Source organism: Podarcis erhardii, assembly GCF_964252035.2.
Source record: "Podarcis erhardii genome assembly, chromosome: 2".
Classification (NCBI taxonomy): Eukaryota; Metazoa; Chordata; class Lepidosauria; order Squamata; family Lacertidae; genus Podarcis; species Podarcis erhardii.
The window spans coordinates 31983830-32001420 of NC_138498.1; the positions used below are offsets into that span (position 1 = coordinate 31983830).

Sequence of the window (17591 nt, forward strand, 5' to 3'; positions counted from 1 at the left end):
AACCTCCATATACCTTTAAATCTCCTACCTGTTACTCCTTCCCTGCTTGCTTAGCAGCGTGCCTGGAGCACTGATCAGTTACAACAGACTTGGGAAAGAGCTGGCTGACAAGGCCAAGGATGCCTTTTCTGACTTATCTTCTGCTGAATTGGAAAATTTGCAGCTATATAAATGTTATCAGGCTTTGAATCTGGTAGATAAGGTTATGTTCTAAATCCACTGTCAGAGGCAGTATTCCTCTAAATAGACTAGGAATCATTCTCCACATCCTTAAAAAAGGCCAGAAAAATGCAGTCACCAAACTTCAAAATGTGATTTAAAATTGTTTTGTGCGAAAGAACACATGAACACACACACATCTTTAGAGGACAATTCCTTTCTCCAAGTCTTCGGGCTGAGTAAGATTTATTTGTTTGGGTGTAATTAATTTTATGGGGGGAGGGGTAAGATTTTCAGTTTATTTTAGCTTCTTGTTATTAAAGAATATGAATGGAGGAAGAAACAGAGGTGTATGTGAGTAAACATAACATGGGGATGAATGTATGAATTATCTTATTTATTATTACATTTTATCCTCCCTTTTTTACAGAGGGCTCACTTCTTCCCCTCTCCATTTTATCCCCCTAACAACCCTGTAAGGTAGGTTAGGCTGAGAGACAGTGACTAGTCCAAAGTGACCCAGTGGCCTTTGTGCCTGAGTGGAGATTTGAATGCTGGTCTTCCAGGTTCTAATCCAGAACCATTACTCCACACTGGCTTGTCCCATGAGAATTCAATAAAGGAACATCCACTTGAACACCGAAATAGCAAGATGGACACTTCATAAGGGAATTAATACACACTCCAGCCTCTAATCAAGCAGGGGATTAATCCACACTTCGTAGACACACAGCAGATTAATAATCAATCGGTTCCTTAATAATATATGACATCTGAGCATAGCAAACATGTTCCTTGCAGACAGGAGAAGCAGTCTGGCAGTCTAATTCTTGATTCAATGGTGTGGACAGAGGAAGCAATGGTTTTCACAATGGGGAACAGGCACGTGTATATCATAGGTTTGTGCCAGGTTCAGGGAAACCACACAGTTCTCTCAAAGAAGATCACATCTCCCCTCTAATTTAATCCCAAGTGAAACATGATTTCATTAGGCCACGGCGGAGGGAATAGGGTTTTTTTCTGGGAAGCTGCCTCTTGTGCCTTTAAATACTGAAGGGTGGTCCAAAGGTTCTGTGATAAAGCTTTCCTCAAACCTGCTGCACTTTGCCGGTTGAATATGCGCTTGTCATGCAAGTCTTAAAAAGCACAGGAGCTTGGCCAGGGAAACAAGGAAGCAGCCAGAAAAAAGGAAGGAAGACACACATGGAGTCAGGCCTTTCCCCCAGCCTGTGGCATGGCTGCTGTGTTTCTAGCCCTGTGGCTCCCTCTCACCCAAGCAGGGCAAATGGAAAGGAAAAGAATCGCTGCACGGGCTCTTTAAGCCCTGCCCCTGTCCAGCCCTTCTGGCCTATTGTCCCAGCCCTGCCAGGAAACCCTGATTCCCAGTCGGAGTTACAGCTATGTCAAGAATGTCCAGGCGCAGCAAGGCCGGTGGCGCCATGCCAGGCCCAGCCGAGGCACATCCCCAGCTCCCCAGCGTCAGTGCCATCTGATCCTGACCGGCACACCCCCCTCTCTCCTCCCTTGCTGGGATCTGGGTTTCCACGGCAACAGGATTAAAGGCTGGAATATCACTGTTTATTCTTTGGCCTGTGCCAGGAAATGAGAGGCCTTCGCGCTCCCTTTGCTCCCCGACTGCCATCTAGGGGGTAGTATTCATGGAAACGGTTGGGTAGGGGCCTGGCTGTTCCATGAAAATGAAGTGATTAATTGGCAAGGGGGAGAGGAGGAGGAGGGAGAAAATGAAGCAGCCAATCTGAGGAGAGAGTCGAGTGGGGTGCCCTCAATTTGTAGGTCCCTCGGAGGGGACTCTGCATGGTACATATGAGAAGCAGTCTCTTACTGCCGGCCTGCATCTTCCAGGGAGCAGGCCACAATACATACACTGTTCCATCTGCTAAACAAAAATGCCCTTTTTGAACCTACAAGATTCCCCCCAAAAGACATTCACAGTAATCATTAAGAACCACCAAAGCTGGGAGAGTCGTTCCCACTTCAGCCTGCCGGGTTCCTTGACTTGGAGAATGCAAACTTTGTGCTCTGTGCACAACATACCAGTCCTGTCTCACCATATTAGTCGCAATTGCCTGGAATTCATTTTCTCTCCCCCAGCCCAGAATCGCGTGTCCCCTCAGCTGCTACGCTTCCCTTTTGCTTCAGGACCCAACACACTGCTGCAATCAGCTGCTGATTCAAAAAGTCCGGGAAGCTTTGTGAGTGCCTTTCGTTTCTTGGAACGTTCCCCAGTCAGCAATGACGTGCTGGAGGAGCAGCAAACCTTTAAGCAGAAGTTTCACAAGCCTCATGCTTTCCCCAGAAATGTCTCCTGCATCATATAGGGAAATGTGTTGGTGAATGTGTCAGTAAGTCGCAGTTCCCTTCCTTACTTCTTTACCAGCTCTGGGAACAAAGAGAATTTGAGTCGTAATGGTGAGAGTTTACTTGATTGGGGGGGGGGGGGTTGGCAAGTATAGCAGCTCAGCTGAACAGAGAAATTAATATTTGGGCCTGGTTTCGCTGGCAGGAAATACCCTGTCCCAACAGGAAAAGTATCTCTACCAAATGCAGGATGCACAGCCCTTATCTAGCGCTTTACACAATTAACCAGTTCCTGTCGCTCAACGTTCTGAGAAAGTAAAACAGAAACTTTCCAGAATTATACCTGATTATTTGGCAGCCCTTTTGAACATTAAAAAAGTGGGTCTCGATTCATTCAACCCAATTGCATGCAAATTAGATTGCAAACCCAATAGAACAAGGAGAAAGTTGCTGCATGTGCAGAACTTAATCATACACTCATTACTCATTCTCCACCTTACCCCAGACTGAGATTTTGCAAAATTCATATTAACTCTCATGCTCTGCCTTATTTGGGTCAAGATTATGTTGTGTGATCATCTCCTGGAAAGAACAAATGAACTCTGCTTTGGTTGATAAGGCTGTCATATTGAAGGGGGGGTGGAGGGGGGAGAGTCAGGTTGCTGATGAGAAAAAGGAGCCTTACCCATGGAATGCATAATAGCAGCAAGGTGTGGAGAAGTTCTTCAGCTTTTCCAGATGTGTGGCCAGAAAAGGGTTGGCATTTTGACAGTTTTGATTCTGCTCTTCACAGAGGTTTCTAAAAGGGCCATTACTAAATGACTGCCAATTTGCTTTAATAGAAAAAGGGGCCTTGGTCATAATGTTTGAACTTAAAATGCTTCATGTGCTTTTATTCTGAATCAACAGAGGAACAAAAACAAAAAAACCCAATCACACATCATGGGTAATTCAGAAAAAGGCTGTTTCAGATAAATGAGGCATGCATCAATGACACAAACAAGGTAGTGTTCTCGCTACAGCAGGGATAGCCAACATGGTGACCTCCAGTCACCAAAATAAAACTCTGCCACACCAAGTTCAGATACCTAGGGGTACAAATAACCAGAAACCTCAACAAATTGTACCTCCACAACTACAAGCCCCTGTGGCGGCAAATTAACAAAGACCTAAAGAGATGGAATAACACGAATTTCACTCTCTCAGACAAAATAGCCATGATCAAAATGATCACACTCCCAAAACTAACCTACCTATTCCAAACCCTCCCAATCTGGATCCCCTCAACCCAACTCCGCAGTTGGCAGAGAAAACTACACTCTTTCATCTTCTCACATAAAAAACCAAGAATAAGCCCCAAATACCTGCACCTCCCCACCTCAGAAGGAGGATGGGGAATCCCCAACATAGAAGCATATTACATTGCCAACCAAATACGTCATGTAATTCCATACATACTAGAAGATGAGACAAAACAATGGGTACACCTAGAGAGGGACACAATTGAAAATACCTGCACCACAACATACCCACTCCTCCCAAACAAACTAAAGAAAATTCCCACAACACTTAACAGGTACACACAGACCATGCTCAAAGCATGGAAAACACAAATAGGCAAACTATCCCCAACCCCATCCCCACTAATCCCCCTGGCGTACCACCCATTATTCCACCATGCAGCACAAAACCTCCAGATAAAAGCCTGGCGAACCAAAGGCTTATATCGCCTAATAGACTTTTATAAAAATAACAAACCCTTGTCAACACAAGAAATACAAGACAAACTAGAAGACACCCAAATGCCCTGGTTAACACAACACCAACTACATGCCCTCTTAAACAACCCAACAGTAAAATCAGCAGCAACTAGGCCCCTGACAACCTTTGAAAACCTCCTCCTAACAACAAAGGGAAATGGTAAAGGGATGGTATCCGCAATATACAAAATACTACTCCAAAATCCCGCAAATCCCCTAGACGCAATCAAAAAACAATGGGAGAATGACATAGGCTATGAGATTAACCCCACTCAATGGACCAGAATGTGGTCTAAACCCCCCTTTAAATCCATATCAACGAAAAGAAAAGAACTCACACTGAAACTCACCTACAGGTGGTACCTAACACCAAAGAAACTAGCGCTAATACACCCAGGAACCTCACCAAAATGCTGGAGAGGGTGCACCTCCACAGGCACATACCTCCACATGTGGTGGGAGTGTCCCAAAATCCAACTATTCTGGACAACAGCCATACAAGAAATATGTAAAATAACAAAGCAAGTATTAGACTTCACCCCAGAATTGGCCCTACTAAACATCTTCCAAGACAACAATGCCCATTTACTCCACAAAGAACTCATAACCCACCTACTTTCAGCAGCCAGAAACACCATAACCAGACACTGGAGAGACCTGTCAGGAGTAAGCATGGACCAATGGTACCAAATAGTATGGGAAACAGCCCTACTAGAAAAATTAACTAACAAACTGAAACTGACACGGGGACAAACAGAAGAAGACACCTTCACCCCGGTATGGCTCCCCTTTATCACATACACAGCCCAACAGGACAATGACAATAATCAACCAACAGCATACAAATCAATATGGCTAACTTGATCCAAAACACCCACCCACCTCACTCACACACGAAAACAAAGATCACCACAGCCAATCACAAACAAACAATCACATCCAAGGCCAACCCCAACCTCTCTCACCACCAAAGGAACACAAGTGAACAACACAAGCACGCTGACACCAAACTACATACATTAAGCATAATAGAAACACCGCTACCCCACCCCACCCCCATCCATCTCCCCTCCTTCCACCCTCCTTTCTTCTTTTTTTTCTTTTTCTTTTTTCTTCTCCCCCTAATGCCTCAACAAATGAAATGGATTTGTAAAAATGTTACACGGGGGAAAAAAAAATACGAGGCATTACACTTACACTGTAAAACAAGAAAACCCTTAATAAAATATATTTTTTTAAAAAAAAACATGGTGACCTCCATATGTTGTTAGACTACATCTCACATCAGCTTCAGTCAGCATGGCCAGTGGTCAGGGATGATAGGAGTTGCAGTCTGAAGGTCACCCCATTAGCTACCTCTGATCTAGAGCATATGACAATAATGAAAAGATGTATATTTTGATATAATTATCACATACAAGTTATACTTTAATGGGTAAATTCCTTATAGACACCTACTACAGCTTTGTTAGCAGGCTGGATAATCTCAGTGGGTTAGAGCATGGTGCTGATAATACCAAGGTTGCAGGTTCAATCCCCATAAAGGACAGCTGCATATTCCTGCACTGCAGGGGGTGGACTAGATGATCCTCAGGGTCCCTTCCAAACCTATAATTCTATGATTAATGAGCTGCATCTTCTATAGTTTAGGTTAGGATATAAGAGGTGGATTTAAGGCAGCACTGGACACCAAACCTAGGGGGCGCCGCAGGGCACCACAACTGTAACAGTGAATTGAACAGAATGGATAGGCGGGAGGGGGAGGGGCAGGGAGAGCAAATTTTGGGCCTTGCACAAGGTGCTGCTGAATTCTGAAAGACCAAAGACCGCCCCTGAAAGGGTCACCACACACCCCAAAGGGCAACTACTAAAACTGACTTAACAGACGTTAACCAAATGAAAGGATTCTTAAGACTATATCCAAGACTGCCCACGGGACACATAATTTCTCAAGAGCTTCATACATCAGTTTCACAATGCAGAGCAGTGGCTGTCAACTTTTCCAGATCTGACACACACTTCAACCTGCACCTGTAACAAGAGACTTTGCTTGCTCATTTATTTATTTTACTTTTCCTTCCAACAGACTTTCTCCTTTCCTATTTCTTCCTCCTTTCTCTATCACTTGCTTTTTTCCTTCTCCTTCTTCCTCACAGAACTGTATGATATTCTGCTGCCCTGCTAATGCATCTGTACTCTAGTCCGCAAATGTTTATGCCACATAATAAACTTCTTAGCCTTTAAGGTGCCGTGAGATGCTTGCTTGTCTGCCTAATGTAACCTGACCAGGATGCAAGCTGTGCATGATATCAATGTGCATGCACATTGCTATATTCTCTGGCATTTATTAGGATACACCTGTGAGAAAGTGCAGCACACCCTCTCAAGATCACTGTGTTTGTATATGGGAGGCCTGAAGAACAGTTTGGTTCTCCTTAAGTGTTAAATTATACTTTTCTATAGGTGTTACTTTGGAAGCAGTGCTGGCTGCTACACCCTTTTAATTCTTTCTCAACCTGCATTCTTGTAAAACAAACTTCTCTTTTCAATCACCAGTGTGCTTTTCTTCAAAAGACACTCACCCTGCAAACATTGCCGTGAGTTTCCCATGAATCCGGGGACAGAGAACAAAACCATTTTCAACACACACGCAGTTGGAAGAGTGGTGGGTGGAGTTTAGCAGCAACATCACAAGGTCAGACAGCACAAGAAATTCATTACAACTACTACAGTACTTCTGGCTGACTAGAACATCATATGGCAGCACTGTTTCTCATTCATTTAATCCAGACGTTTTCAACCTTTTTCAGTCCACAGATTCCTTGACATTCTTTCTGCAGTACCCCTGTGGGACTCAGGAGCCCAGTAATGTCACCCCTTGCCTGCAGTGCTGGCAGCCTCTCAGCCTTTTTCGAACACCCTCCCTTGTGGAGTGTTCCCTCAGCCTTTTCTCCTCTCCCTTCTTCTTGGGAGTCCTCCAGGCAGCTGCTGCTTGCCCCCTCCCACAAGAGAATTGCCTCCTCACAGTGCCCCACAGGGTTCTGGGACTTGTCTGTCCATTCCCAACAGCAAAGGCTAGTGGACTGGCTGGCTGGGCTCCCTTGCCCACTTGGTTGCTTACTCCGAGGCCACCTCAGCTCCTGGCAGCTAGCACCCCCTGGCCAGCCCCAGAGACACCATTTGCCTGGGGAGCTCATGGCCAGGGCTGCTGCAACAAACAGCTGTGCAAGCCTTTGGAGGCAGAGACAGGAGATGTCATCAGAGGAGGGAGGGAAGGAAAGAGGGACAGAGGCCAGTGTTGCCCACGGCACCCCTGACCATCATTCAAGGCACCTAAGGGCACACTGGTTGAAAACCACTGATTTAATCCATCATGCAGGAAGCTTTCTGCAATCTCCCTCCACCCACCTCCAAATGTAGGGAACTTTTTGACATTTTCTTCATAAACTGGGATGTAGTGCTTTGTCAATTAATCTGTTGAATTAAGAATCTTTGTACTTATTTAAAATGTCTCCCTGAAGAATCAGGGTGCAGATACTTTTTAAGGAAACTTTTCATGCAAGTACAGTACAGTCGTACCTTGGAAGTCGAATGGAATCCATTCTGGAAGTCCATTCGACTTCCAAAACCAAATTGCAGCTTCTGGTTGGCTGCAGGAAGCTCCTGCAGCCAATCAGAAACCGTGGAAGCCCCATCGGACATTCGGGTTCCAAAAGTACGTTCGGAAACCGGAACAATCACTTCCGGGTTTGCAGTGTTCAGGAGCCAAAATGTCAGAGTTCCAGGGCGTTTGACAACCAAGGTACGACTGTACATACAAAAATGTAAGGTGAAAGAAGAATTTCCCCTTTTCTCTTGCACAGGAGGGAATGCTACTTCTCAGATGTGAGACAAATATGTGTGTTTCCGTGATTGGAAAGAATTGCTTCCCCATAGGACCAGCTTAAACAAAGAATCTATCAAACATGTGGAGAAAGTTGTGTGAATTCGTTCTGCTTCTCCAGAGTGAACAAATCCTTTCTACAGCTGCTAACAGCAACACTATTCTGAGCACATTCTCATTGTACAGGCAAGCACAAGGTGAGGCTCCAGGGACAGAGGGAATGAGTAGAGACCAAATAAACGTGTGAGTTGAAACAGGCTACAACTTTATTATTTACAGCAGAACTTTTCTGGGTACTGCAGGGCCTTTTACAGTCTGGCCCGAAAGAGGTAACGGAACTGATGCTGTGACATGTTTTGCAAAGCATTTTGAGGATAAAATTGCTTGCATCTGGAAACTTCAGCTGGCGCAAAATTCAGTGGTCAGGATAGCTCGATGGGGGAAGGCAGTTTGAGAATATAATGCCAATCCTGGCCAGACTGCACTGGCTGCCAATTGGTTTCTGAGCCCAATTCAAAGTGCTGGTTTTTTTAAATGGCTCAAGATCACAATACCTCAAAGACCACCTCTCCAACCCGTGGTCATCATCTGAGGCCCTTCTTCGTGTGTCTCCTCCATGAGAGGTCTTGGAGGATGTTAACACAACAGCAAGCCTTTTCTGCTGTAGCTCCTCACTTGTGGAATACTCTCCCCAGGGACGCTTGCCTGGCGCCTTCGTTGCATATCTTTAGGTGTCAGGCAAAAACATTCCTCTACTCCCAGGCCTTTGGCCAATCTATGGCCTATGGCCTTTCAAACTGGAAGGGGGTATTATTTTTGTTTGTTTGTATGTTATGCATTTTTTTGATTCCATATTGTAAACCACCCTGTGATCCTCAGATGAAGGGTAGTATAGAAGTCTAATTTAATGATGATGATGATGATGATGATGATTGATGATGGTGTCAGTGGGGTTGGTATGGCAGTAGGGCAAGGATTGGATATTGATTCAAGCAGCCTCTCTCTGGGCACATGACAATTGTAATGTATGCCCATCAAAGATCACATTAGACATTTAGGCATTCAACAAATGAATATCCGCCCTTCAAATAGGAAGTTATGAAAACAGATCAAAGAGGAAGGAGATGTTTCTCCTGAAGACGGAATCGGGGAATGCATACTTATTCTGGGAGGGTATAATATGGCAAGATCTTGCATTGCCGGAAGAGGCATCTGAAGCTCCTGTGTGGGCAGCAGAAGACACTCAGATTGGATCCACCCAGTTTCCTGTTACTGGAAACAGAGACACACCAGCAAAATCCCATAGTGTATAAACTCCATACATCAAAGGGTCACGAGGACTTGATCTCCCTCTGAGTATAAATGCATCAGCAAATGAGCTGACTGTCCCTTGCTCATCCTATCTAAATGAATTAATGTGACAGGTATGGTGGGCAGCACTTTTTTCTTCTTAGAAAAGCCGTATGAACCGGCCACATACATCTCAAAGGGTTACAAGCTCCTTGAAGTTTAATTTGACATTTCTTCAATTCCTCAGTATGCACATGGTTCCTTAAAGTTTGCAGCTACTTACCTATGTTCCTGTGGCCTAATACCATATTTTAGTATTATTTCTAAGAGTGGAATGAGATGAGAGGAGTTCTGAAGTCATCTCTTTCCAGCCCATGCCACGCTTCCAGGCCTCCACTTTTGTCTAATTTTTAATCATCTCGCTTTGTGACCATTCCCCTAACAGATTTCTTTTTCAACATTTCCCCCTTTCCAGCTGCATATTTACTAACACAAACCTCTTTCCTTCCGTTTTGTTTGGGGTTTTTTTTGTCCTTTTCTTTGATTTTGCACATCTCAGCATATCTTGCAAATATCCGACTTTGTGCATATCTCACATAACAAATACAAGTTATCACAAGAGGAACTTGCCCGGAAGTAAAGCTGTGCAGGGACAACAACAAGTGAAAGAAACATGAAGGATTATAAAAGTACTGCAGTGGTGTGGACCACTTTAAGTTTAGTAACAACAACCTCACAAAGTCCTAATGGCAAAAACAGCAGAGTATTCACAGTACCACCATTTCAATGACTCTCACATGCACTTCAGATTTTTATTTTTATTTTTATTGGATTTGATATCCCACTTTATCACTACCCAAAGGAGTCTCAAAGCGGCTAACATTTTCCTTTCCCTTCCTCCCCCACAACAAACACTCTGTGAGGTGAGCGAGGCTGAGAGACTTCAAAGAAATATGACTAACTCAAGGTCACCCAGCTGCTGCATGTGGAAGAGCGGGGAATCAAACCCAGTTCACCAGATTATGAGTCTACTGCTCTTAACCACTATACCACACTGGCTCTCTAGATTTCTGTACTCCGCGTTAATTAATCTAGGGCAGGAATGGGGAAACTGGCAGTCCGAGGGCCACATTCCCTTTTGGGAGACTTCATGTGTGCTGCATTCAAGTGGTGGGTAGGGCCAGAGAAAAAAAGGTGGAGGGAGAAATACATGCAATTCTAGACACAAAAGTCAAAGGTTTCTGTACATGCACACGCCCCTCTCCTTCCTTCTTCCAGGAAACAAGCAACATCATAATTGTTCAAGGACACATTCCGGTCAGGCAAAAGCACATGAATAAAGCATGAAGGGGGCAGGGACTAGTGAGGTGTGTGGCTTGGGGTGGAACATGGCCAAGTGAAAGTCCCAAGGGCCAAATAGAGAGGCCCCCTGCTCTAGAATAACTGCTGCCATCACAATAACCAATACAGATTACAATCCCCATTTGAAACTAGAGCTGTGCACACACTCCTGTTTACTCTGCATCCGGCGCACTCCCACCACTGATTTGGGAAGTGGTGTACACACGACATTAGTCACTATCCATATCCTGTATCTATCCTGTCATTTCTTACAAAATACTGGTTTTTTATGCATTTCCCCCAAAGCAGCTCTGATCCAAGTTGAGAAAAATAAATGACCTGGCTGCATTTTAAGCCTCAGGCAGAGTAGGAAGCGCCAGGATATATAGCATATCCTACTGAAAGAAGCATTTGTAGTTGTGACATAATTACTGGAGTTTATTGCTTCCCAGTCAAGACACTGGATAATTCCCAGCTGCACACAATTCCTGCTCTTGGCGGCCTATTCCTGCTTAGTCTGGGCTGAGTCAAGAATAACCCACAGAATAGGTCAGGGAAGGGAGGAGCATAAGGCTTCCCATTATTCAGTGACTGCTCATCTTTGTGCCTGAATTTCTTCACTCATCGCTTCCCAGAGAAGCTCAGGAACAGACTGAACTACAGCTGGGCATTTACAGTAATCCCCTGTATGTTCCTTCACTTCCCAGGTCAGCCCATTCTCCTCGAACAAGTTATGACCCTTCAGGACAATTCAGATTAATGAATTCGGAAATCTGTGCCCATATAGTTGGCACAGTTGGAAATACGCACCCAGGTTGGCAGCAGCATTGCTAAATGGCACCTTTGAGACATCATCAACCAACTACTGTATGTACTACCACTGCATAAATAGTTGTGTATAAGTGGCAGTGTTCTACAATATTGTTATCTTACAGTAATAAACAAGAACCAAGAAGAATTCAAATTTAAGGTCCCATCCAAACTTCCATTTACACCATGTTTCTAGGAGTGGGCTTTAAAGCTCTGTCTCTGAGCGGGTGTTTTTGTTTTTGTTTTGTTTTTGTCCTGGCACTTTTTCCTGGGATAACCCACTTTTTACTGTGGAATCAGAGCAAATGGCAATCAGGTTTTCCTCGGGTTGCTGCTTGTTCCAATTCAATGGTAAACCACGGGTTTTCCTGGGGAAAGTGGCGGGACACAGAGCTTTAAAGTGCAGATCTGTGCCTGGAAAGCCCAGTGTAAAATAAAGTATGGAAGGACTCTTAGTTTCTCTCTGGTCTACACAATTGCAGCAGGATCCAGGCCTCAAAATCAGGCTGCTGCAGCAGCATCTGTACTATGGAACTGAATTGTATTTGAAACCAGTTGGACAATTATTATTTTCCCCAAAGAATCCTGGGAATTATGCTCGGGAGAATTTTCTCCACATCATTTCAAATTTCATTTGGGCTGTGTTATGTACCGACTCTGAGTATATTTCAGGCTGGGAAGGTGGCAGTGAGGCAAAGAGAGTTAAGGGTGGGATGGGATACACAACAAGGTACAAAACCTTTCTCAATACCTTCAAGGTAACTCCAATTGCGAAAAAGTAGTGCATTTTGAATGATGTTATTATATCTATACATCAGAATAACTACAGGGGTGTTATCAGCATAGAACAAGGATCTACACCACCTGAGGTGTATGTAAATTATTAGTGCCTAGGTGTGCACACCTACATTAGCACACATATCCATTTAATTGTCTATCACTCAATGTATAGATAAGGTGTGAGCCTAAGGAATCATTGTGTGTGGTCTGACAGACCGGAGGAAGAGAGTTCTCTCTTCTCCCTTCCTGATATTGGGGGGGGGGGGGGGGAGGTGTGGTGGTGTTGTTGTTGTTGAGCGTTTTCAGAAGCCTACCATTCTCAGGGTTTGTTTTCTGGGAAGCTATGACTTTAACTGTAGATTTTTAAGCTAGTTTAAATGTGCTGTGGAGATGAGAGTCTTACCAATTTGTGCCACCAGCCTTTCTTCAGGGAAGTGGAAGCTCTTAACAGAAGTGTGAGCGCATACTGCTGCAATGGGAGTAGGAGGGAGAGGAAAGGAACTCTGGTGCGTATTTGGGGAGGCAGAGTTGGCTCATTTGAAGTGCTGTGTACATATCCATAGCAACACGTTTTCTGTTGCTCCATCTCCAATGAGGCCTACGGTAAACTCGTAAAAGGAGACGGGCAGCTGTGCATTCCTCACTTGTTCCATTAGCAAAACTCCTCTCAGAGCCCAGACCTTCCCTTCTAGCCAAAGCAACCAAGAGCCATGAGATCATCAGATTCTTCCCTCCTCTCCACCCCCCTGCCCCCCCCCGCCAGGCCCTCACTACCACCACAAGGCTTCCCAGGGCCTGTGAATAAAATCAAAGCAGAGGTGGCAAAGATCTCAAGTCAGTCTTTGCAGTCCAGGTTGAATTCTTCATACACTGAACTGGAACAAGGCAATATAAGGCATAAATGTATGACCCTAGCAGTGGAAATTGCTATGGTCCCTAGGACCCTAATCCATCCCAATGACACAGATGATGAATATGTAGTGACCAGAAGCTCGAAAAAGACAGATAGGAGGACACAATAAATTCAGATATCAACAGAGAAGTGTTTCACAAACACTCTTTTTTCTGGATTAAAACTGGAATAGTGACACTTTACATTCTGTTCTCAAAAATGTAAATATATTCTTGATCAGCTCCCAGAACAATAAGCACAGATGGGGGGGGGAGGGGAGTGCTTCATTGTCAGGTCTGCATGGGCCTTCCCCATTCCAAGGGGCACTGCATTGCAGATACATCCACCCAACTTAGTGGCTTTGATTTTTATTTTTTATTTTTTTACATGGACACAAATTTGACAACTAGAATGGCAATATTCAAAAACCAGTTGTGAAACATTTCAACCTCCCATGTAAAGTGGTCATTCTTAAATAAAGGATCTTCAAAGGGAGACTGCAATGTGAAACCACTGAATTACAGTTAATCTAGAGGTTCAATGCTATCCCTTGTGGACTGAATAGGGACAATTCACTTTTATCAGTTGGTTAGAGCGTTGTGCTGATAATGCCAGGGTTGCTGCATATTACTGCATTGCTGGGCATTGGTCTAAAATCTAGATGATCCTCAGGATCCCTTCCAACTCAACCATTCTATGCTTCTACATGCATTTGGCTTACCAGTGCCAGGATATCTGCTATTGACAACTGCTTTGTGAAGGACCACGGTTAATTAATTTTCACCATCTGCTCTTTCTGCGTTTCATTACCCACTGACCTCACTGTTTACAATACCCCCTGCAAACCATGTATATATGTTACCGTGCACCTCAGAACAGCACTCACACATCTGATGCTGTGAATTGTAGTTCACAGAAGCTTATGCCCTTATAAATTCGTTTGTGTGTAAGGTGCCTGTTATGTATTGAAGTGCTCACCCTGGCCACCAGGGGTATTGTGTGCTGTATATAATTGTCACTCAGGTCCGCATCAGTTAATTTAGGCGGGAAACCCTGGGCTGCTGTTGTTAACCATGTTGACAGCCGGCTGCCTATAAAAGCAGGCCGGCTGAGCTGTTCAGTTCCAGCTTACTATAAAGAACCACTTTGAGAAATCTTACTATAAAGAACCGCTTTGAGAAACCACTTTGATAAATCTCTGCTTTGTCAACCCACTACTTAATAGTGCCGTTGTTAACTGTTTAAAGCATGTTTTGGGAATTCACAGCTGCACCAGGCTTAAACAGTCTAGAGTAGGCATAGACCTGGAATATCTATTCCCCTGCTCTGCCCTATTCAATTTGTGATCTCTCTCTCTTGCCCTCTCAGCTCAGCATCTACAAAAGCAGGATTCATAAACTGATATATACCTGGCAGCTCCGTGAAAGCAGGCAACGTATCAGCCGAACATTTTTGGCAAGCTCCAAGTGCTGTGAAGAACCACAGTGATCATAAAGTAATTAATATTTTAAAAAACTGGTGTAGGGACAACATAACAGTGCAACGCTCCGTTCGACAGTGATTAAGTTTGGCACTTTTTAAATGGAATGTTGTAAACCTTATACGTAATACTAGCAAGATTATTCCCAAAAGATCAATGCTGTGAAAAAAACACAATGAAATTAATTCCAGGAGTTCAGAGCAAAGAACCAAGGTCATGACTACATTACAGTTTTAAATCAATTTAAAGCCTATTTAACTGTTATGGCTCACATCCAAGGAGCCTGGGAATTGTAGTTCTGTCAAAGGAGTCTCTAATGAAGGCTGCACTCACTGGCACCAATGCAGGATTTGTGGCAAGAACATTTTGCAGTGGTTTAATAGAATAGCAGAAGTACTTTGCTCGGGTATGTGCATGAACGTCGTTTCCCTATAGTACAGAGATGAGGAACCTGTGGCCCTCAGGATGTTGCTGTAACACAGCTCCCATCATCCCTGACCATTGGCCTTGCTGACTGGGAATGGCAGGAGTACAAGTCCAAAACCGTCTGGAAGGCTGCAGGTTCCCTGTCTTTGCTATATAGTCAATTCTATATGGACAAGTAAGCAATGGAGGAGGCATTTGCCCATGCAGTTGCATTCCCTGCCATGCCTGTCCTAGATCGCGGAGTCAGGCTCTGGGTTAATTTGTTTTAAATCCCTTTGTTGCCCTAGGCATGTCCCTCTATTTGATCATCTCTCTCTCTCTGTCTCTGGTGAGAAAAATATATCTGCAGCAGATTATGGACTAGTGGGATTATGGCGATACCTACATACAGGGTAGAATTTACTAATCCCTGCTACTATCATCACAGGTGGGAATGAGGGATAATGGGTCTTTACTGTCTGCAGGATTCATCTTACTCTTGTATGTTTAAGAGGGTGAATCAGAATCTCTTAAATTTCTCAAAATAAATTCTGTCAGTGGTGCTCCCTTTGGTGTGTGTTTGTTTGTTTTTTTAAAAAAGAACTATTAGACAAATGTCAATATGGCAAAAAGACATTCCATTTTCTCCCAGTTCCCACCCCGCTTATTTTACGTTTTATTTTCTGCTACGTGCTCTTCCAAGTCCTCCTAGTATACCCACTTGGAGAGACTTGGGTGGGTCCCACACCTGCATCCTTTGTTTGCTCTGCAGCTCCCTCCCTCTCCCATCCTGCCTTCCTTTCCAGGCACTTACCGGTAGCTTCTTGTTCTTTCACCCACTGCTCTAGCCTTAGCATTCTCTACTCAAAGGTGTGAATGTGCCCATTTACACCACAAAGAACTCATAACCCACCTACTTTCAGCAGCCAGAAACACCATAACCAGACCCTGGAGAGACCTGTCAGGAGTAAGCATGGACCAATGGTACCAAATAGTATGGGACACAGCCTTACTAGAAAAATTAACCAATAAACTGAAACTGACACAGGGACAAATAGAAGAAGACGCCTTCACCCCGGTATGGCTCTCCTTTATCACATACACAGACCAACAAGACAATGACAAGAATCCACCAACAGAATACGAATCAGTATGGCTAACCTGATCCAAAACACCCACCCACCCCACTCACACATGAAAACAAAGATCACCACAGCCAATCACAAACAAACAACCACACCCTAGGCCAACCCCAACCTCTCTCACCCCCAAATGAACACAAGCGAATAGCACAGAACCTGCACAAGCGACGCTGACACAAAACCCCACATATATTAAGTATAATAGAAACATTGCCACCCAACCCCAACCCCCCATCTCCCCACCCCTTTCCCCTTCTTCTTCCTAATGTCTCAACAAATGAAACTAATCTGTAAAAAAATGTTACTTGGGGGGGGGGAGAGAGAGAGAGAGAGAGAGAGAGAGAGAAACAATGCACATACTTTTGTAAACTAAGAAAATCTTCAATAAAAATACATTTTTTAAGAAAGGTGTGAATGCGCTTCAACTCCTCCACTAAGACTTCATTGACCAGCCGATGCCAATGCAACAGTGCTCTTCCTTGGAATCGTGGGGAAGCTACTAGGACTTTGAAGCTTGTGGCACAGAGTCCAGGAGTTGCGTACTCTTCCACCACATGCTCGGCTGCAAGACCCTGGAGCAGCTGCTCCCACAAGGCCTCCACATTGAGAACGCCAGACGCCTCCATCCTGCCCAGAGAAGCACCCAAGATGAAAGACTCCCAAACAGTTTTTATTGGCTATTGCAAAGGGCTTAATCCTAAGGGAGACGGAGGATTACATTTTATTATGACTGTTAAACTAGTTGTAACTGAACAGTTTAAGTGTAATGTTCAGACATGAAGGTGTTGACATGTTTTAATCTATTTTACTGTTGGTTTTAACCAGTTTAAAATGTTTTAATTTGTTTTTAGCTTTTTTTTACTGATAATACTAATATTTCTTGTAAAGCACTTAGAGGTTTTACTACAATCAAATGCAGTGGTATGAAATTTTCATTAAATAAGCATGTTCAGAAATCAGTGAATGAGTGAATATTTGTGGGGGGATTAGGATATTCCAGTATCAGAATTTACTTAACATACACATTTCAGTAAGTAATATATACATTTGTTTAAACCAATAGGTCGTAACAAAAGTAGTTAAAGAGAAATTCTACTGCAGTTTTAAAAGTGATACATAGAATATAAAGAAAACAGCAGAGAATAAACAAGAGTAAAATATGCAAGGACTAATGTAAAAAAATTAATAATTAGAATTTAAAAGTAGAAATGACCCATCCTCAAACTAAATCCATTAATCACAATTTGCCATATGCCATACAGTAAAGGAAAAGGTAAAGGGAGCCCTGACCATTAGGTCCAGTTGTGGCCGACTCTGGGGTTGCGGTGCT

The 17591-nt window shown here is 43.8% G+C and overlaps 2 long non-coding RNA genes across 2 annotated transcripts in view; one reads left to right on the plus strand and one right to left on the minus strand.

Moving 5' to 3' along the window:
• The first annotated feature begins 549 nt into the window (after nucleotides 1-549).
• Nucleotides 550-17591, plus strand: part of LOC309335118 — a 47720-nt gene continuing 30678 nt past the window's right edge. Inside the window, exon 1 of the long non-coding RNA XR_014153363.1 lies at nucleotides 550-2589. This is a non-coding gene — a long non-coding RNA (uncharacterized lncRNA). The remainder of the gene's footprint in view (nucleotides 2590-17591) is intronic.
• Nucleotides 2233-5962, minus strand: LOC309335171. Its single transcript, XR_014153419.1, has 2 exons — nucleotides 5494-5962; nucleotides 2233-3522 (listed from the first exon to the last, which is right to left on the minus strand). It is a non-coding gene; the product is annotated as an uncharacterized lncRNA (long non-coding RNA).